This window comes from Diadema setosum, chromosome 14 (genome assembly GCF_964275005.1).
Source record: "Diadema setosum chromosome 14, eeDiaSeto1, whole genome shotgun sequence".
Classification (NCBI taxonomy): Eukaryota; Metazoa; Echinodermata; class Echinoidea; order Diadematoida; family Diadematidae; genus Diadema; species Diadema setosum.
Genome location: NC_092698.1, coordinates 2068934 through 2088328, shown reverse-complemented (window position 1 = coordinate 2088328; position 19395 = coordinate 2068934). Strand labels below are relative to the sequence as shown.

Sequence of the window (19395 nt, the reverse complement as noted above, 5' to 3'; positions counted from 1 at the left end):
GCTTTCATACTTTGTTAATTGTGTTCAGTGAAACAGGTGGTTTCTAGTTGGTACCCTGAAGGACTGAAAAAAACATCATGGTTGATTCATTGTGGGAAAGCAGAGGAAACTCCCATAATGAAATACAACCATGAGCATGAATGTTGCAATAGATTCTACAGCAGATCGACACTGGTAACATCATCAAGTTTATTTGGTTTACAAGCAGCCAAACTATGCCTAATACAAATATAATAACTTTTCTTTACAGGCCAGCAGAATTTGATTGGATTTATGAATCAATCAGCAGACCTGGTGAGATCTGATGAGCTGAGCAATAGATCATTGCCAATTTGATCTAAATTGGGAGAAAATCCATAATGTCGATATCACATGTAAAAAAGAAAGAAAGAAAAAAAAAGTTTGAAGCATGGGGATGACTACAGTAAACACTTTAATAACCAAATACCAGCATTTGAAATATAGGCTTTCTCATCATTTTACACAGGCAGTAAGCAGTAAGCACAGCACAAATACGTCATTCAAATTTCATGGCTTGATACGATGCAATAATTGTGTGTTTTTCTTTGTGGTTTTTTTTTTTTTTCATCATCACTAATCACTGAAGTCCCTATCAAAATCGGACACTGTATTCTTAAAGGTCCTGTTTACCTTTGGGAGCTGTGATTTAAAAAATGTTCAAGATATCTCTTTTGATGCATTAGATGTGTAGGTCATTTGTATCACAAATCATCCTACCAGATACATTTTTTTTTTGTGTGTAATAAAGCCTAAAATATATGGAAATATCACTATTTTTCTCATTAAACCATAACTGCAGACAGTTTAGTCTGGAAACAGTTTTATCATAACTATTGTTCATATTTTACATAATTAACAATATACTTAACGTCGATTACACTGGTTCATATTTTTACATTGGTCGTTTCTATCCCTAACTCACATTTTAGGACTATTTTGAAGCAATAATGCTGGGTTTTAGTTTCATCTGCAAATGGCAAATTATGCCTTTAATACAGTGCTATTCAAAACAGGCGATATTTCTTTTTACATCCAGCAACAGTTGTAAAAATTTCCTTTAACCGCAAGGCAAAGTGCTAAATTCTGCAGCAGTGGCTTGTTGTGCAACCCACTATCACTGAATAAAGCTCTATTACTTACAGGTAAAAAACAAGGATCAATCACAAACTCTCACACCTACAGACAGCAACGATCTGATGGAATTGCAGCAGACGTTTCATCATATCAGGAGCCAGACAACTACAAAAACAGGAAATTGACAGCGAGGATGGCCGAAGCTGTACTTATCTATCGCCATAGAAACACTGAGTATTTATAGAAAAGAAAAAAGCATGGAATGAGGGAAAAAACACTGAATGCACTACAGAAATTAATAACAAACATGACACTTTTATAAATGATGTTCTTTTTCATCACACTAAGCATGAACAATTTATCATGACAATATTTTTGAATGAAAATGGAAATATAGTTTACTTGCGATGACTATATTTGCTGAAAGCCATAAGAATTCACTATGTGTGTTTCATGTCAAGAACTAACTGAAAACATAAAACTTTAGCAGTGCCTGTGCAATGACACAACACTGTGATCAGCATCATTTTATAACTTTTATTACAGTCTGTATCGACTATATTTTGAAAGGCATCATAATTTCAACTAGAAACATTTTTCACATAAAGTCAAAACCTGCATCCACTTTTTTTTTTTTTTTTTTTTTTTTTTACAGCAAGGCGATGACATAATAGTCAAGCACTGCGCAAATTCACCACAGAAAAACAAACAAACAACATTCCTGTTACAGCAAGGACAGACAGTGTACATGACAATGCCTTCTGTAGCTAAAAACAGCCTGGGGTGGCGTGAAAGTGATGACGTACATGATTTCAACTGACCAGTCAAATAATCCCAGCATCTGTCTCACAGACAACGCAAATATTTGATTAACTGTTTAAACTTTCAATGGCTGCCATTATTGGGTTCAAATAAAAGCTGATTACCATCTTCAGTCTCATGACTGTGTCAATCAGCTTTGTTTGCCATCCCCCATACGAGCCCCCAATGCCAATTTTCTCCCCTGCTCTCTTTCCAAGGTCATTGACCTTTATATCAAGCAGGATTCCTACACAGTGTAAATGCGTACTGCTACAATTAGGACTGGGCAATCATTGAAATGAGACAACCTTAATCAGGGTGCTGTGTATCCTATAATGAGAAGCTTTCAAGAACCTTGAATTTAACAACTCTTTCTGAGAAACTAGCACATTACTGGGAATGTTTCTCAAGGGGGTAAATTGGGATTTACCCTTTAGAGAGTAGTATTTCCTGTGTCTGATGTGCTTATCTTGTCTCCCTTTCCATTCGTTGTCATCAAAAGAACAGAAATCTATTTTCTCAGTAAGTAGGGGCCTACCTAAATTTCATGTATCTGTCACTGTATTAAAGCATGGAGGTACATGTATTCTGCACCATGCTGTAAGTGTGATTTTCCCTACACTTGGACCTGTGCATGCATTGGATCATCTGGTTATTATACAATAAACTTGTGAAAGATGCCAAATTCTACATAAATCTGCAAGAACACCTGTATTGAATGCTAGGAATGCGCTAATGGCATCTATGAACACTGCTCCTGAATACAAATGTACTGTAAACATCCGTATTTTCGTGTGACTAATTTTTCGCACTGAGTGGCCCAAAAACACATTCACAGGTTCTTGAATTCATGTTGCACAATCTTCAACCTGTTCAAAATGTGCAGAGAAAATTGTGAAGATATTTTCACAGGTTCTAGAATTCGCTAGCCAAAGGTAGCGCGAAATGTACGAAAATTAATGTATAGCTTAAATTTGTGTAATTACAGCACTCTAAATACTGATGACCAACTAAAAAAAAAAAGTCACAGAAAGGATGAAATATCCCTTGCACCAAGGAGGTATTATACCTCCTTGCTTGCACCATGGAGGTAATTCTAGACTACCTCAATGCTTGTACCCTCTGCAAGTAAGGTAAAGGATGACAAGAGAGACAGCACATCAAACCTTGATGCTTCTCCAGACTTTTCCCAAATTTGGCTGGCCTTCAGAATCTCTCCCGGATTGCCAAAACCAGCAAGAGGAGGTCTGAAGGGCAGGATCAAAGAGAGGGAATTTCGTAGCCAAACACATCTTGGTGAGGTCAAGATTGCTGACCTAGGAAATGACCCCAAGGGAGGGCCATCACCTACACTGTTCAAGGGGAGGAAGAACTCACCATGCCTCCTTCTCCAACTTGGGGTGCATTTATCAACTCTTTTTTTTTTTCAGCAGAAACAGGTTTACCAAATGGCTTTCAGGGATTTCTTTTAGAGATGATAAACTGCAAAGCTGTTTTGATTATGGGGTTCGGGGAAAGCCTTTTTGAAAACCACAAATTTGTGCTTTCCGAAACAGGTTTCAGCCAGAAACATGTTTCTAGAAGCGAGATAAATGCAAAGCTGTTTTGAAACAGCTTTGTACTGCGCACGCTGTACAAGTATAAAGACCTCTTCTCCTCGGGTCAAATGGCGCAATGCAGCTGCGCAATGACAAGGCCAGTTTTCATGTTGGCGATGAGTTGATAAACACAACTTATTTTGGAAGGCATTTGCAAAGGGCTTTTGGAAACGACTTTTGATAGTGGGGATAGAAAACTGTTTCAAACTGGGGAAAGATGATAAACGTAGCCTTCGTCAGCTGAATGAAAGTGCTTTCATATCTGAATTTTTGTGGTGTTAAATACCACAGTCATTTGTTGGCATCATTCTCAATAACATATACCGCAAAACCAGAAAGTTTTGTGTGCACGAAACTTTTTGCAAATTTTCCCAGGAGCCAAGATTCATGAAAGTAAAATGTATGCAAAAGATTTTATCTACACAACGTGTTGAATGCTAGTGGCAATGCGCGGAAGTTCCTTGTCGTGAAAAAGGCCGTTGACTCAAATTTGCAAGAGTTTCATGCAACGAATGTTTCTGGTTTTTATACAGTAGGCCCTACCATGTACAACACTACAGTATTCCACCATTAATATATTAAAATGCATTTGATATGGCATTGCTCAGAGGGGAAATTTCCTAGTTAGCGCTTTTCTCACTGGAAAATAACCCTTCGTATAAAATTGCAATGTTTGAACTTTTCATTCACACTGCAATAATGAAAAATCGTGGAATTAGAAATGGCACAATTTTTCTTTGCCATTGTTTCATTGCATGTGCACTTTAACTTGGGAGTCTACTGTGATACACCACTGTCGATATACACAGGACATAACGACATCCTAGGTGGTTAGCAGCATGTATTGTGTCTGGCTGAAGGATCCCAATGTTGAATATTTTCTTGATTTTTTTTTTTCTGGGGTGAGCATTCTCATTGCAAAATATTTCAACAGCTTTTTCTATGATTTTCAGCAATTTACTAATGCCGACTCGAACAGAGAGTACTATTCCCTTTAAAGTCTCATATCATACATTCCAGTCACACAAGTGGATGAGTGAGTAGCTACAAGTCATGTAGTATGAGTCACACTTGCTGCCAACTATTCATGCAGTTTGGTCCTGCAATTTAAAAGAATATGCTTGTTATGTTTGCGTATGTCAAGTATGAAAATGATTTGAATGGGGCTTGTTTGGGTAAGTTCTTGGAAAGCCCTTGCGGTAATACCCTTCCAATCCCTGATTTCTGTGGCCTCACTCAAGCACGTGCAAATTGGTATAATGTAAAAATTAATGTGGTATTAAAGAGAAGACTACTAGTTTTTCAGAGGCTTAGGGTAAGTAATGTCCCTTCTGGCATGTTATTTCTCCATTAACATGTTAGAAAGCCAGCTTCAAAAAGACCTAACCCCAGATAACCCAATATCTATCACTACAGTAAATTCATTGGTAGTCTAATTCTCAAGACTTTTCCTTGCTCATTTGTCCGAGCTGTAATTTTTTCAAGTAACATTCTACCTTGAAGACAAAGCATAACATTTGCCACTCATAAATCTCTGGTTAATAACTTTCCTCTACTACCTGAACCAATTTTGTGTGTAACCTGCACAATAATCCCTACTGCCCCCCCCCCCCCCATTTATACACACAAACAAAAGTGCAACATAAAAACAAAATGAAACATACATGTACTGATGAAATTTTGCATCAAGTTGTTTCAATTACATCTGATTGACAAATTGCCCTATGTCGATGTAAATAAGCACTGAATTGATCAGTGTTTTAGTAGTAGCCATGACAAAAGAAATCATGGGTAGACAATGCGTATACTTGAGCAGGATTTGAATCGAAAACCTCCTAATCACCGGACAGGCATCTCATCCACTATAGACCACTGAGCTTCCACCCGACAGCCAGTGCTCATTCTAATCCTTATAACATACAGCAGGTACATGAGTACTGTGTGTAATCAAAATGACTAAATTCTTGCATCGAGTTTTTTCTATTGCAACTGATTGACAAATTGCCCTGCATCAACATAAATAAACAAAATAGGGAAATTTGTCAATCAGTTGCAAAATTATACACGTTGCCACATAGGCAGTATTTTCAGGATTTTGGTTTGTTTGCAAACAAGAATTTAAACACACTTCATGCCAAACAGGATGGCACACTTGTTTTAGTTTCAGTGTCATTTTGCCAACTTCAGTTATAAATACAGATGATCAATACCAGCAGAGGGAGCAAACACTGATTAAAGGCATTATTTACCATTTGCAGATGAAACAAAAACCCAGCTTTACTGCTTCAAAATAGTTCTAAAATGTGAGTTAAGGATAGTCACAACCAATGTGAAAATGTTAATCAGTATAATCAATGTTAGGTAGTGTTGAATAATACAAAATGTGAACAATACCTATAATAACATTGTTTCTAGAATTATAAACTACCATCTACAGTTAGGGCTCATTAGGAAAAATAGTGATATCTCCTTACCTTAAATCTGTACACGTATGGTTGGATGTTTTGTGATACAACTGACCTACACATACATGTATATGCATCAAATGTGATAACTTCAAAATCATTTAAAACCAATGTTCCTAATGGTAAACAATTATACCTTTGAAATATTACAGATCTGGGCCCCGTTGCTAGAAACTTTGCGTTTAAACGCAACTTGCAACTGATTGTCACTGGCCAATCAAAAGCATTGTTGCATGCATGTCTTCTTAATAGGGCAGACCCTGAGCCAATCAGAATAATTGTTTCAAAATTAGCAATTATTTGCAATTGATTGCAACTTTCTTGCAACGGGGCCCTGGAGATCCCTTGTTTCTGACCCATTACAACCTCATATTTACACCGAATACACACTCTCGTCTGTGTATCATGTATGTGTGTGTGTGTCTGTGTGTGTGTGTGTGTCTGTGTGTGTGTGGGTGTGTGTGTGTGTGTGTGTGCGCTGAGAATCTGTACTGTCTGTACACTGCTGGACATCATACACTGACATCCATCATCACACATCAATACATTGTACAAACTATGTCAAAACAGCACAAGGAAACAGACATAATGCACAACAGCACAAGGGAAATGAAGATGCACACTGTATCATAATAGTTGGAAAGTGGCCACATATTGAAATGTATTTGCCTCACAAAAATGAGGAAAGATACATCCTTGTACTCTAAATTAAATCTTCCACCTATCAAATATCTGAAAGAAAAATCAACAGGTGCAACGTGACTTTGTTGATATTTATTTAAACTCTAAAGATGAAAAAAAAAGATAGTTTCCCTATATAACTTTCGGATTAATGAAAATAAATTTTGAAATATCATTTTATCTGGCATGATGATTATAGGTCCTACAATTTTTATGACTTTGGTTCACAAGAACAAGCAATTTTAAAGCAACCACACTGAAGATTCTGAACATACAGAGTTTTCATCGTGGATTTCTTTCAAAGGATTTCTTACATCTATCATCCACATACTTTTTATCTTTGACTTTAATAATTCACTACAATCTCCTTGCTTACCACATGTATGCATACAATATTCAATGACAAAATTATCAAGAAATTCCCAACAAAAAGAATTAATGACTGAATAATATGTGATAGATCAGTAAGAGAAAAAATGCCTTTAATAGATCAGTAAGAGAAAAAAGATGCCTTTATTAGTTGTTGGTGGGTTTTTTTTTTATGGTTTTGCTACAATTGAAATTTTTGTATGAAGTAAATGATACATTTCATTTCTGAACTTTTACATATCTGGAAGGGTCATCTGCAATCAGAAAAGGCTGTTTTAACAAGAGTGTTATAATGGATTTTTACTTCTCACATTTTAATCTTGATGTCATTTCTGAGCCCTGGATAATTCCCTGTGCTACACAGATAACATCCTTGGTACAGCTACATGAAACCAAGGAGCTATTAGCTCCTTGATGAAACTACTGGCAACTCAAAAGCCATTCTTCTCCTCCACTAATGATGGTAAGGCATCATTATCAAAACCTTTGGCCGCAAATCTAGAACCTCCAAATGTAAAGGTTCCATGATTTGTAGCTCATACAAATCCTAGGATGCTTGTATTTTGGGGGGTTCTATAAAACATCTGAATTTGTTTCTTGTCAGGATTCTACCCTATAAATCACTAGCCAGAGTTGTTTATCAGTAGGAATATATAATGCTTAAAGAACACAAGACTGTACTGGGTTAATCTCACCACGCATGGCAGTCTGATGTGGGACTTGTGATGAGATTTTCTCCAGATTTCGGCGATAAGACGGCAGGGCGGATAGGAGCCTGAATTGGATTACTCCCTGAGACAAGAGACAAGGATGCGTGAAGGGGAATATCCCCACCGAGCCATTGTTCAAATCCATGCGCAACTGAAGTTTGTCACAAGATGTTAGCCTGTGTAAGGTGTAACTGCCGACGACCCAAAATAGAAGCACTGAAGGAAATGCACCATCTTTGACTCACATCAAACACACCAAGAATTCTTGCATGGCACTTTGATCTACTGTAAAGGATGTTTATCACAACTATATCTATCTCTTAATTGTATACCTTCAAATATAAATTACAATGTACCTTCAAATATCTAATGTAGAACAAACGACAAAGAAAAAGGCAGGAAACTACATCATATTCTTAACCTGTTGAGGATGGTTTGATTTTGCTACAACACACATTCCCCATAGAAGCTTGCCCGAGTGCACTCGGGACTCGTCCTCACTGGGTTAAAGGACAAGTTCACCTTCATAAACATAAGGATTGAGAGAATGCAACAATATTAGTAGAACACATCAGTGAAAGTTTGAGGAAAATTGGACAATCGATGCAAAAGTTATGAATTTTTCAAATTTTTGTGTTGGAACTGCTGGATGAGGAGACTACTACAGCTTGTGAGTCATATGCATACAACAGTATAAAGAAAATATAAAGAAAATTCAACATATTTTCACTTTTTTCGCATAATAAAAGAGCACTTGACTTGCCTCTTTCTAAAGGCAGGGGGAATAATATTACCCATAACATTTGTCGGTAACGAGTCGGGGGAATGTGTACTTTTTTCAAAAGATGAGGTTTTGTGAAATCCTCTTTATATTTTCCTTATATTGTTGTACGCATGTGACATCTAAGTTATTCACACACTGCAGTAGTCTTCTCATCCAGCGGTTACTGCACAAAAACTTCAAAAATTCATAACTTTTGAACGGATTGTCCGATTTTCCTCAAACTTTCAATGATGTGTTCTACTAATATTGCTACATTCTCTCAATCCTTATGTTTATGAAGGTGAACTTGTCCTTTAATCAATACCTCACAAACTGTATTGCATATATATCGCAATGATTTTGCAGCTAAAGCCCGCCGCACACTACACGATTTTGCCCCGATTCACCGGTCTTAAGACCTTAAGACTAGAAGTGTGACATCACAATCTTACCATTTTCTAATCGTATGACTGGGTCTTAGCGCCAGTCGTAGAGATTTGACATGTTGAATTTCTACGACCGGTCGTAGGCTTTCAGCCATTCACAATGCAGTAAAATGCAAGCGCACACAGTGCGCACTGCGCGCGCTTTACAGTTGTAAGCCTACTCGTAAGGTTCGGTCGTATAGTGTGCGGTGTCCGGTCGCACGACTGGTCTTAAGACCCAGCTTGGCTTAAGACTTTAGGACCAGTCGGATCGTGTAGTGTGCGGTGGCCTTAAGACGTATTTATAAGGACGATATCGCAGAAAGACGTAGGCCTACATGTTAATCATTGAAACTTTCACAAAACTATTTCATTGCTGACACTCATTACATCTGAAAATGCCAACACCAGTAAAATGTTAATTTTCTTTCTTTTTTGTCAAAGATTTGTCAAAGACTAGAGAGAAGGCAAATTATGAAATCCTTGTTAATTAAAAAGTAAATTCTCTAATCACCTGCTGTAAGCAGTGCCAGCACCTAAATCAGAAACAATCCATTCTATCATACAGGTCTTGTCTATGCCATTTCCTGTGTGAATTTCTCATGCTCATCTCAAAATGCTCGAAATAGCTGCAGAGCCGTACACTCGTAGAGTCAAAGTCATGACATGACTGTATAATCAGACAAAACTCATCCAAGACGCACACTTTGATTGACATTTGGGTGTTACCTACCAGAGGAGCGTCTCTTTGCATGGTTTCTATGTACAACAAAGACATCAAGCAACATTTTGCTTGTCAAATAAACTGGTATGGGTCAACATTGACAAAGTAGTCAATTTTTGTTTAACCTGTTGAAGACGAGTCGTGAGTACATACTCGGGCAGGTGTCTATGGGAAATGCGTGTTGTAGCAAAATCAGCCCGTCCTCAACGGGTTACCGGTAACTATATTCTCTGCCTATTACTGTACATGATCTGACTCTACCTTTTCTCTTCCTCTCTGACAGTATTGTGTGTGTGTCTCTCTCTCTTTCTCCATCTCTTTTTTATCTATCTATCTATCTATCCATCTACCTATCTATCTATTTATCTATCCATCCACATATATTTTTCTCTTTTTATTTTAAAGGTCCTGTTTACCTTTGGGAGCAGTGATTTAAAAATGTTCAAGACATCACATTTGATGCATATACATGTATACGTAGGTTTGTTGCATCACAAAACATCCTACCATATAAAATTTTTGCAATAAAGCCTAAAATATGAGGAAATATCAATATTTTTCTCAGCAAACCGTAACTGTCGATGATTTAATCTGGAAACATGTTTATTATACCTATTGTTCACATTTTGTATATCTAACAATACTTAACATCAATTTTACCAAATCAAATTGAATGTTTCTAACTCTAACCCATATTTTAGAACTACTTTAAAGCACTAATGCTAGTTTTTTGCTTCATCTGCAAATGGTAAATTATGCTTTAAGTATGCCTTAAAGTAAACATGGTTCTTTAAGTGATGGTATGTCTCACACATTACACATGATACCCATAATTAAAAAAAAATAAATAAAAATAAATGAGACATACAAAGAGAACAGGGAGACAGTAAGGAAAGATCAGTGTGGATAGACAGAAGGAATGAGGGAAAAGAAGAAGGGAAAAAAGAAGTGAGGAGAGGAAAAAGAAAGAAAAGAAGAGACGGAAAGATTTCTTCCATCTTCTCTGCTCCAAATATACTTGTTTTCCCAATTAAGACGAGGACAGGTTAATCACGCCATGATGAAGCCTGACAAGCGTGAGTCAAGACACACCGTGTATCTGTAATCAAGGAGCTCCTTGCTGTAATTAAACAAGAAGCCAGGAGCTTGGAGTGGACATGGCTGCATTATTTGTCCGATTGGCAAGGTCTTGGACTATTAAAGGGGGAGGGGGATGTAGGAGGAAGCAGATGAAATGGGTTGAGGAGAAATGAAGCAGGCAGACGGCCAGACAGTATTCAATCCAATGGGAGATTGTGCGTTGGTTATCAGTAAACAGTGCACCTCAATCAACAGCAGGAAGTGGATTAATAGGATTAACAGGCCCCTACTATGCATAACTAGCCAATAGCTTTGACCAATCAAGGCCAGGTGAGATATAGGGGTATTAAATATGCACATATATTCATCTTTGAATCTTAACTATATCTAGTCAAAGCTCACGCACCCTTGGGTAAGTCGAAAGTTCTACTCTAAGAGCGAGAAGTTACAAACAGCATCGAAAAGTGCAAATCCACGTTGTATGGATGTGTACAAACAAACAAGATAAAGGAAGTTGAGTTGGTTATTAAAGTGTCTGCAGGAATGTGTGATCATGTAAAAATAACAAACATTTTGACCATTGTATGTTATGGTACACATTGTAATATAACATTTTGATATGACTAGAGTGCATTCTGAGTCTCCATTTCACATTTTTCCTGTTCCCTTCTCTATAAATTTAGACTTACTTTAACAAGCTGTGTGGCAGAGATTATAATCTTACAGTGGAACGAATATTCCATAAGAGTACACTGTAACCATGCGAATGCACAGTGTAGCTTTTGAAACAACACACAATACAAGTCAGCGAGCAGCGAACAGCTATTATCAAAATGTACTCTCTTTCAAAATCAACCTTCATCACTGAGCAGGGAGAATGTACATTTCGTTAACTGCAAGGTACTGAACACTTTTCATACGCTAAGGAAATACACAGTCCAAATGAAAGATTCTCCCCACGTGATGATACATATTTGAAATCATCCATGTACCATATACAGTAGCTGCTGAATGAAATGTGTCAGCGATTTCTTACAAGTTTTCTGCTGCCATGCCACTATTCTATTTTCCTACAGTCATCCTTTATTTGAAGTCAATTACTGCATATTAAACATCATGATGTCTCCATTAAAATTTAACTTTATTCAACACAGACAATGAGTGAAATGATAATGAATATGAAGTGAAAGACAAAGTGGCTACCAGTATATCACAATGTACAAGCTTACTGTTTAGAACTCCCGAGAATAATTTCAAAGGAAAATGGCAATTTGGAAAATAAAACACCAATCAAAATAAAACACCAATCAAAACAAAACAAAACACGCTATAAAAGATGGTTACTTCTAGAAGTAATACAGTGCATTTAAATAGATCTTGGTGTCTGTACTATCCGCAATTTTTATCATACTTTCAAGATTTTAAACATTTCATATGATGCAGTTTACATTGTGTGGGCACAATTAACAACCTGTGTATGATGTAAATGATTCGTCATCTTTTTCACTGAATTTAACAGAGACACCATTTGGTCCTAGATGTACATTTGTATGTGATACAGTGCATCAAAACAGGACAGTCAGGCTATCCAATACTCTCTGGACAATTTCAGCTGTTCGTTGTTGTTTTTGGTTTTTTTTTACACAATGATTTCATGTTATTTTTGCAGTACATTATCATTTTACAAAATATACAATATAAACCTGTGTAGGATATATGATTTGGTGCTTCATGTTTCGACACAATCTTAAGTCACAAAAATTAAACACCCCCCCCCCAACACACACCACTACCCAAGCACAGAAGGGGGGGGGGGGTATCCTGATAGAGAGGTTCATCAATTAGCGATCAGAGGTGCAGGACTAGAGTCCACCAATGACCTTGAAACGACCTGCAATCAGCAAATGTGTCACAATAATAATTGCCCACTCACCCTATACCTAGCTCCCTGGCGATACAACTCCACACGTTTGGTGTGAGCTAGAAAAAGCGTGCCGAACCTGCCCAAGCTATTGAATGTGAGAAATCTATTACTACAAATGATTTGTAGCTTCTCCAGCACAGGAAATGTATAACAGTCCAATGAAATGTGCAAGTGAAATTTTGCAGTATGAAGCTTGATAACATATTTCATGGAAGGCAAATTGTAGTGATATGTTCAGTGTCCCATGGAGTTGATAAAGAAAGAAAGATAGATGAGATAAATAGACAAATGGGTAGAAAGATGGATACTGTATAAGCCGAATACTTCATGATGTTTTATTTTCGTGAATCTTGCGAGTCGGGTGCTATTCACAAATATAAAAACGCACAGCATTAATTCTGACCCGACATGAATGTGACGTGCAAGCATACATTTCTCCGTTCAGTAATGTACAACGTGTACTCCATAATCACGAATTTAACCACTCGCAAAATTGGCGGGAAGTCCCGATTCGCAAAAATTTAGACTCGCTAAATATATGGCATATAGATGGATGAAGGGATGGAAATATACACTGTAGTTATATGTAGTGTGCCTATCGAGAAATGAATTCACATTGAAGCCACTTCGACAGTCTCTACATACTGTACAATGTATATCTCAGTTATGCATCTTGGCATGATGTTGCCAATATTATACAGTTTCTTACTCTTAGGATATTTTTTTTTACAGTTCCCTCACAAATAATAATAGGGCCAGTGGGGCATTACATATCACCCGGTGAGGCATTCACGCCTCCTTGTTTGACGAAATGGAATGTGCCAGCTACCTTTTTGTACTCCACTTCCACCCAATCCACAGTATTGACTCGCACCAAATTGACCATTTTGAGCCCAAGGGCAAAAATATTTTGAACATTTTGGAGGATTTTCTTTCCCCAGTGTCGGGTCAATGGGAGGAGGAAGCACGCGGAGAAAGCGGAGATGTGGAAATTGATCCGTCGTCTTCTGCGTGGGAGAGAGCAGCCAGAGGCAAGCATCTCGATAGGGGTATGGAATAGCACATACCATGGCATACGTCTAGCAGAGTGTGATTCTGCCTATCTACATTAAAGACCCAATAGCATGGGGATACCATTTAGAAGGAAGGCTGGCCCAGCTCAGAGATATATTCGAGAATCCCGTAACAAATTGTGTAAAGCTTTATCACTATTCTCTGTGTAAAATAAACATGAAGCCAAAGAATCTTGACTAAAATCGACCATTACCATTGTACATGTACCTGCATAAATCTCATAATCCATAACAGCATAATTCGAACAGTACTTAGCTTTATTAATATCAATAGCATCCAATAAACACCGTACAACTAGAGTGCATTGACCTTGGAAATCTTGAGTATTGTGAAAGTTGGCCCAGGTGCATACCAGTACATCTCATCTATTAGCTGATCTTTTGCACATAAAAAAAAAAAAGGAGGAAGATTTGCCATCAAGAATTTGGTCACCTCACAGTCACTTGGACGACTTGTCTGTTGGCATACAATAGAATAGGACCACCTCTACACTCTAGATACATGTGTATTAATATTTCCTAGAGGGTCTCTATGATAAAAACAGTATTTATATTCACTGAGTTTGCACACAGCCTACTTATGAAAGCATCCATCCCATGAGACTATGATACATGAGAACAATTCTGAGCAGAATCCAAACAAAAATGCTTTCTCATTTTCTAGGTCCGAGACTCATCAAAAATCACTCATTCCTACTTCTGACTGCAGACATTTTTAACAGCTTTTATGAAAAGCTAGAGCAGGAGGATCTCTGTCTCCCACCAGACATATCACTGGCACTCCCCAAATCCCCCCTTCATCCTTCTTCTTCGTTATTTTGGGACTGGATTTATGAAGATATTCAGGCAGTGAAATTACTCTTGGCACAGTAGTGGAACATTGAAGGGGAGGGGAGGGACCTTTTCTATTCTAACTAGAACCAGAGGGTATGTCGTGTCAGGGTAGGAAACATCTAATTTGCTGGGCCTTGCTTTTTCCTCACCCTGACTGGAGCTCCAGCTTATCGACAAAGTGAGCCAATGAACTTTCCTTTGAGTGATCGTGCGTGCCGTTCCTTTTGAGAACACCAGGTACCCACTTTAGACGAGGGGATCCTCGAGTAATCCTTAGTAAGTGACTCAATCTTAAACATGATGTTTCAGCTCTCATTGGAATATAAAGAAATAGATCATAATACAAAACATTTGCAAGAAATGTATTTCAGATGGGCCTGTTTAAATACAAGTGAATACGTGTCAACTGCAGTGATTATTGACGGGAATGCTTGGTACGCTGATTTAAAAAAAAAAATGATCTCAGCACAATAATGCACAATCATCAATCATTTTTTTTTATTGCCATTAAAGCTACTTTTAACATTTCATTTACTTTGTTCTGCAATACTGCTAAAATTTAACTACATCTACTAATACTGACACTACAACTGGTTCCTACTACTTACTACTACTTCTACTCCTAATCTTCACCCCTTATATATGTATACATTGTAGTATGCAAATGCCGACCTGAGATGCTTGAAAAGGGTTGTGGTCAATGTGTTATTATGCTAAGCCATGAAAATGATGACATACTCTATGCCTACAAGTATCACCATATAACATCTTGTCGATGCATCAATCAAGCCACTTGATAACAGCATGTTACATGTCACTCTAAGACACCTAAACAAACAAACACCTAGGTTTAAAGCTAAAACATAGTTCTCAGGAGGGTTCAAAATTTATCTTCAACCATCTGATCTACACTGTACCAATCAATTTGTGTTGCTGATGCGATTTGCCAAGATAACAGGATGTTTTGGAGTACACATAATAAATGTGTAACAATGATTTTGACTGTAGTGCACAACTATTATTCCGGAAGCGCCCTCCCCATTCAGCAGGGGGTAGGTAGAATGTATACTATGATGATCGAACCATACCCTGGTAGCAATAGTTATATCAAATCACATGCAGCTAACATTAACAAGTTGCATGCGATTTAATACTCTCTATGATAACGCCAGATATTGTAATCGATGGGATTGAATATCAAACATCAGGTAGGAACCATGATCAGGACAGTATGCTCTGAGATTGCAATACTTTTTATGGCTAATATTCGAATTTCTGTCATTACCCAACTGAAATTGTGTTATCACAGCATTATTTCTCAAATGTCTTATTAAATGCATTAACAATATGACAGTTAATGCAGTCAAATGAGAACTACTGGTATGTTTTACCATTAAAGGGATGAAGATCATGAAGGAAACAATTTTTAGTTCATGTTAGCTTCCTCTTGATAGACAACCTCTTAAAGAAAGACATATAAACTCCAACCCTCAATAAACTGTTATACAGCTCAGCATATATGGTCATCCTGACACTAAGTTTGTTTCCTCTTCAACTTTGATTGATGGCCTTTTTTGTTGGATGTCTGTCCATTCTTCGTTTTCAATTAAAGGATTAGGCCTCTTAATCTGCTCTGCATTCACACAGTGGCTTCTCACACTAAAAGAGATTAACCTCTTTATTTCCCTAGCTCTGAGTCTTTCACTCCTTTTCACACAGCTGGATGTATGCACAAAATCTGTGATACAACAGAAGGACTTGGCAGAATTAATCCTCTTTGTCAGGAGAAGCCAGGGGCCATTCATGAGGATTATACATTGTATACTTTGTAAACCTGACAAGGACTTGATAATTTCACTCAAGTACCTAGATGGCAAAGGCACTTGTGCAACATACGGTATATGATGCAAGCATTTGCAAGTTCAAATATCTGTATTCTTCCTGCTTTGTAACTATTAGGCATAACAAAGAAAGAAAGAAACAAATAAAGCAGAGATGTTTAATTGTCTACTATGTTGACTCATCATCCCTGAGTTTCACGAGGATCGAAAAGGATGTTACCAAGTTTTGGAAGTCTGCAACCTCAATCCAAGGTGACAATTCCAGCAATGTACCAACATGCCTTTTGTAGCTCAAGAGTCCCAGCAGCCACATATAAAATAACTCAGGTTAGCATTTAACACTTGTACTGACCTGTAATAAAGACTATCTATTGCATGGAAGTGCCCTGGTGTAAAAGGCTCATATTACAGATCGTAACACTGTATCATAAAATGTTAATGTGGATCCTGATCAAATAACTGGCTGAGAGCTACCACATGACCAGTTTTCCATTTTTCTTGAAGGCCCTAACTTTACGTTTTACCAGACATGGTCATATAAGGTGAACAGTACTAACAACTGCTTGTGAGGTTCACTTTGATAGTCTGGAGCTGGTGCTGACCTGGGAATCGCGCAAAAATGGCTGCTGCAGAATTTAAATCATGTCACATTAAATACAGTAATGCACGCTACTTGGCTGTGCATTTCAATAGTAAAATTATCCACCCTCCATATATGATCAGTCCAAAATATGTTCTGTTTCGCCTCATGTATTTCCTAAAATCGTACTACAGTTACTATCAAGTGGGTAATTCCAGAGACTCCAACCCCAAGCACCTTCTGATCTGGAGATTCTCCCGCCCGAAACCCATAGCAAACGGGAGACTCCAAGTTGATGTGTGCGAAGCGCGAAGTTCCTAGGATTCTAGATGTTCTCTGGTGCTATCTAAGGCTTATTTTTTCAACATACGATAGAAATAAGTAAGAAATCCTTTCCACCGGGAGACACAGAGCCAGGGCGGGAGAAATCAAATCTCAAACGGGAGAACGGGAGATTGTGCAAAAATGGGCTTTCGGCGGGAGATCTCCCGTCGAAAACGGGAGAGTTGGAGTCTCTGTAATTCTTGAAAATGCGCAGTGCATTGTCCATTATCTGTTTAATTGTCTGGTACACCATCTGTACCAACATTGAAAGTTTCATGCAGATTTAACTGGAAAGAAAAGACAAAGAATGTGAGACTGAGATAATGTGACATATCAGAGAGGACAGCCTGGAAGAAAGTGGATTTTTGTTATTTTTTTTTTTACAAATAATCCATTAAGAGTGAGATGATTTTGCTGTAACACACATTTCCCATAGACACCTGCCCGAGAGTACTCGAGTAGTCGAGACTAGTCTTCAACAGGTTAAAGAAGAAATGTCGGCAGATGAAAGGCCAACCCAGACCGATACAAGCCTAAGGCTAGCCTTGAAGTTGTACAAATAACCTCCATGAAGGCAGCGTGCCCAGACATAGAAGACATAGTAAACTGGTCTATTGTACAGTACTCCTCTCTGCCTCCCAGATGCATGGTTAATGTAAGATAATCACTGATCCTGCTCTGTACGCACATGAAGGCATTGCACATGTTTGCATAATTTGTTACACAGAATTCTCATGCACACTCAGTGATCTCCTGCATACTAATCCTAGATGCTCACTTTGCAGCCTGGTGCTAATGTTGTGCCCACCTCAGACAGAACTCCCCCTACAAAATGTTTGATTTGACGTCTGCTAAAGAACACAGTCCAAGAAATGCCTTGTGTGAATGCCCGGTCATGCATGTCCTGACCAAACATAGCACCTCAGCTTTACATTCACATTGTCACTTACTTTATACTGCCGTGGCTTATCAGGGGAACAGCGCTATAAACCTGTATTGATTTGATTATACTGGCTTCTTTAAGGACAGACGCTGCACAACAATGAAGGCTCCTTTAGTGAAGGCTTCTCATAAACACACAATCACAACGTACATATCTCCTTTATTGAATGCTGTAACAAAGCCTCTTTCTTCATAAGTCATGTGGGTCTAGATACACATCTGGAATAATAACCATCTATGTGAGTCATGTTTTCTTCCTATTACTGCAAATATTGACAATATCTGTATCTATTAGCAACTAACACTGAAAAGGTATTACAGTTGTACTGGCACCTGCAAGTCAATTCCTTTGAATAAAGTCATGAAAAAATGCAAAGGAAGAGAAGCAAATTTCACGAGAGTTGCTCCAATTTGAACATTGCACAGTACGTCCTCAAACACAAATGGTAGTCTATTACAGGTACTGAATAAATCCATGACATCCCCTGTTTACATACAGATTCTTGTGTGCTGTATGTACACTATACATGGACACACAGAATCAACTAGTCCATTTTTACAAATTTTGTATGCAGGATTAAAAGTCCTTTGTCAAACAATCATATTATTTCTAAAGTATAATTGCATCCATACGGCACAATCATGAGAAAGTTTGTGTTTGGGAGAAGTTATGAAGATATATGTCATACACATACATCGAGGAATAGATAGATCTATTCAACATCCAAGCAACATCATCTACCTGTAGGCAAGTGACAGGAGGATTTTCTAGTTTTCAAGTCATGTATTGTAGGAAGTTAACTTACATGACTTTCACATTATTTCTTGTCATCTATCTCAAATCGTATGGTCCTTTGACTTTGTTTAATTGCATTCACAGAACATTAATTTTTCAAGGACAGGTTAATTTCCCTTAAAAGTTACAATGTACAATATACAGTGTACTCCTGATAAACCCTGTTTTGCACTTTTTGCAAGAAATGCAACTTTGAATCATTCAGATTGTAAAACGCTGTAGAGGTATTTCTTTTTACTACCTGTTCTATATCATATGTACGGTACATTTGACTGCAAAACACAATGAAATAGCATATCAGTACTGCTTGAAAGATTGTGGTACTGGAGATCACCCGGCCATTACCAGGAAAGGAAACTAAAAACCATAC

General features: G+C 37.7%; 1 protein-coding gene across 1 annotated transcript in view; it reads right to left on the bottom strand.

Annotated features, from left to right (window-relative positions):
* The window catches only part of LOC140237825 (protein ENTREP2-like), a 172177-nt gene that overhangs the window by 151409 nt on the left and 1373 nt on the right, over positions 1–19395 (bottom strand). The gene's annotated exons all lie outside the window — the stretch shown is intronic.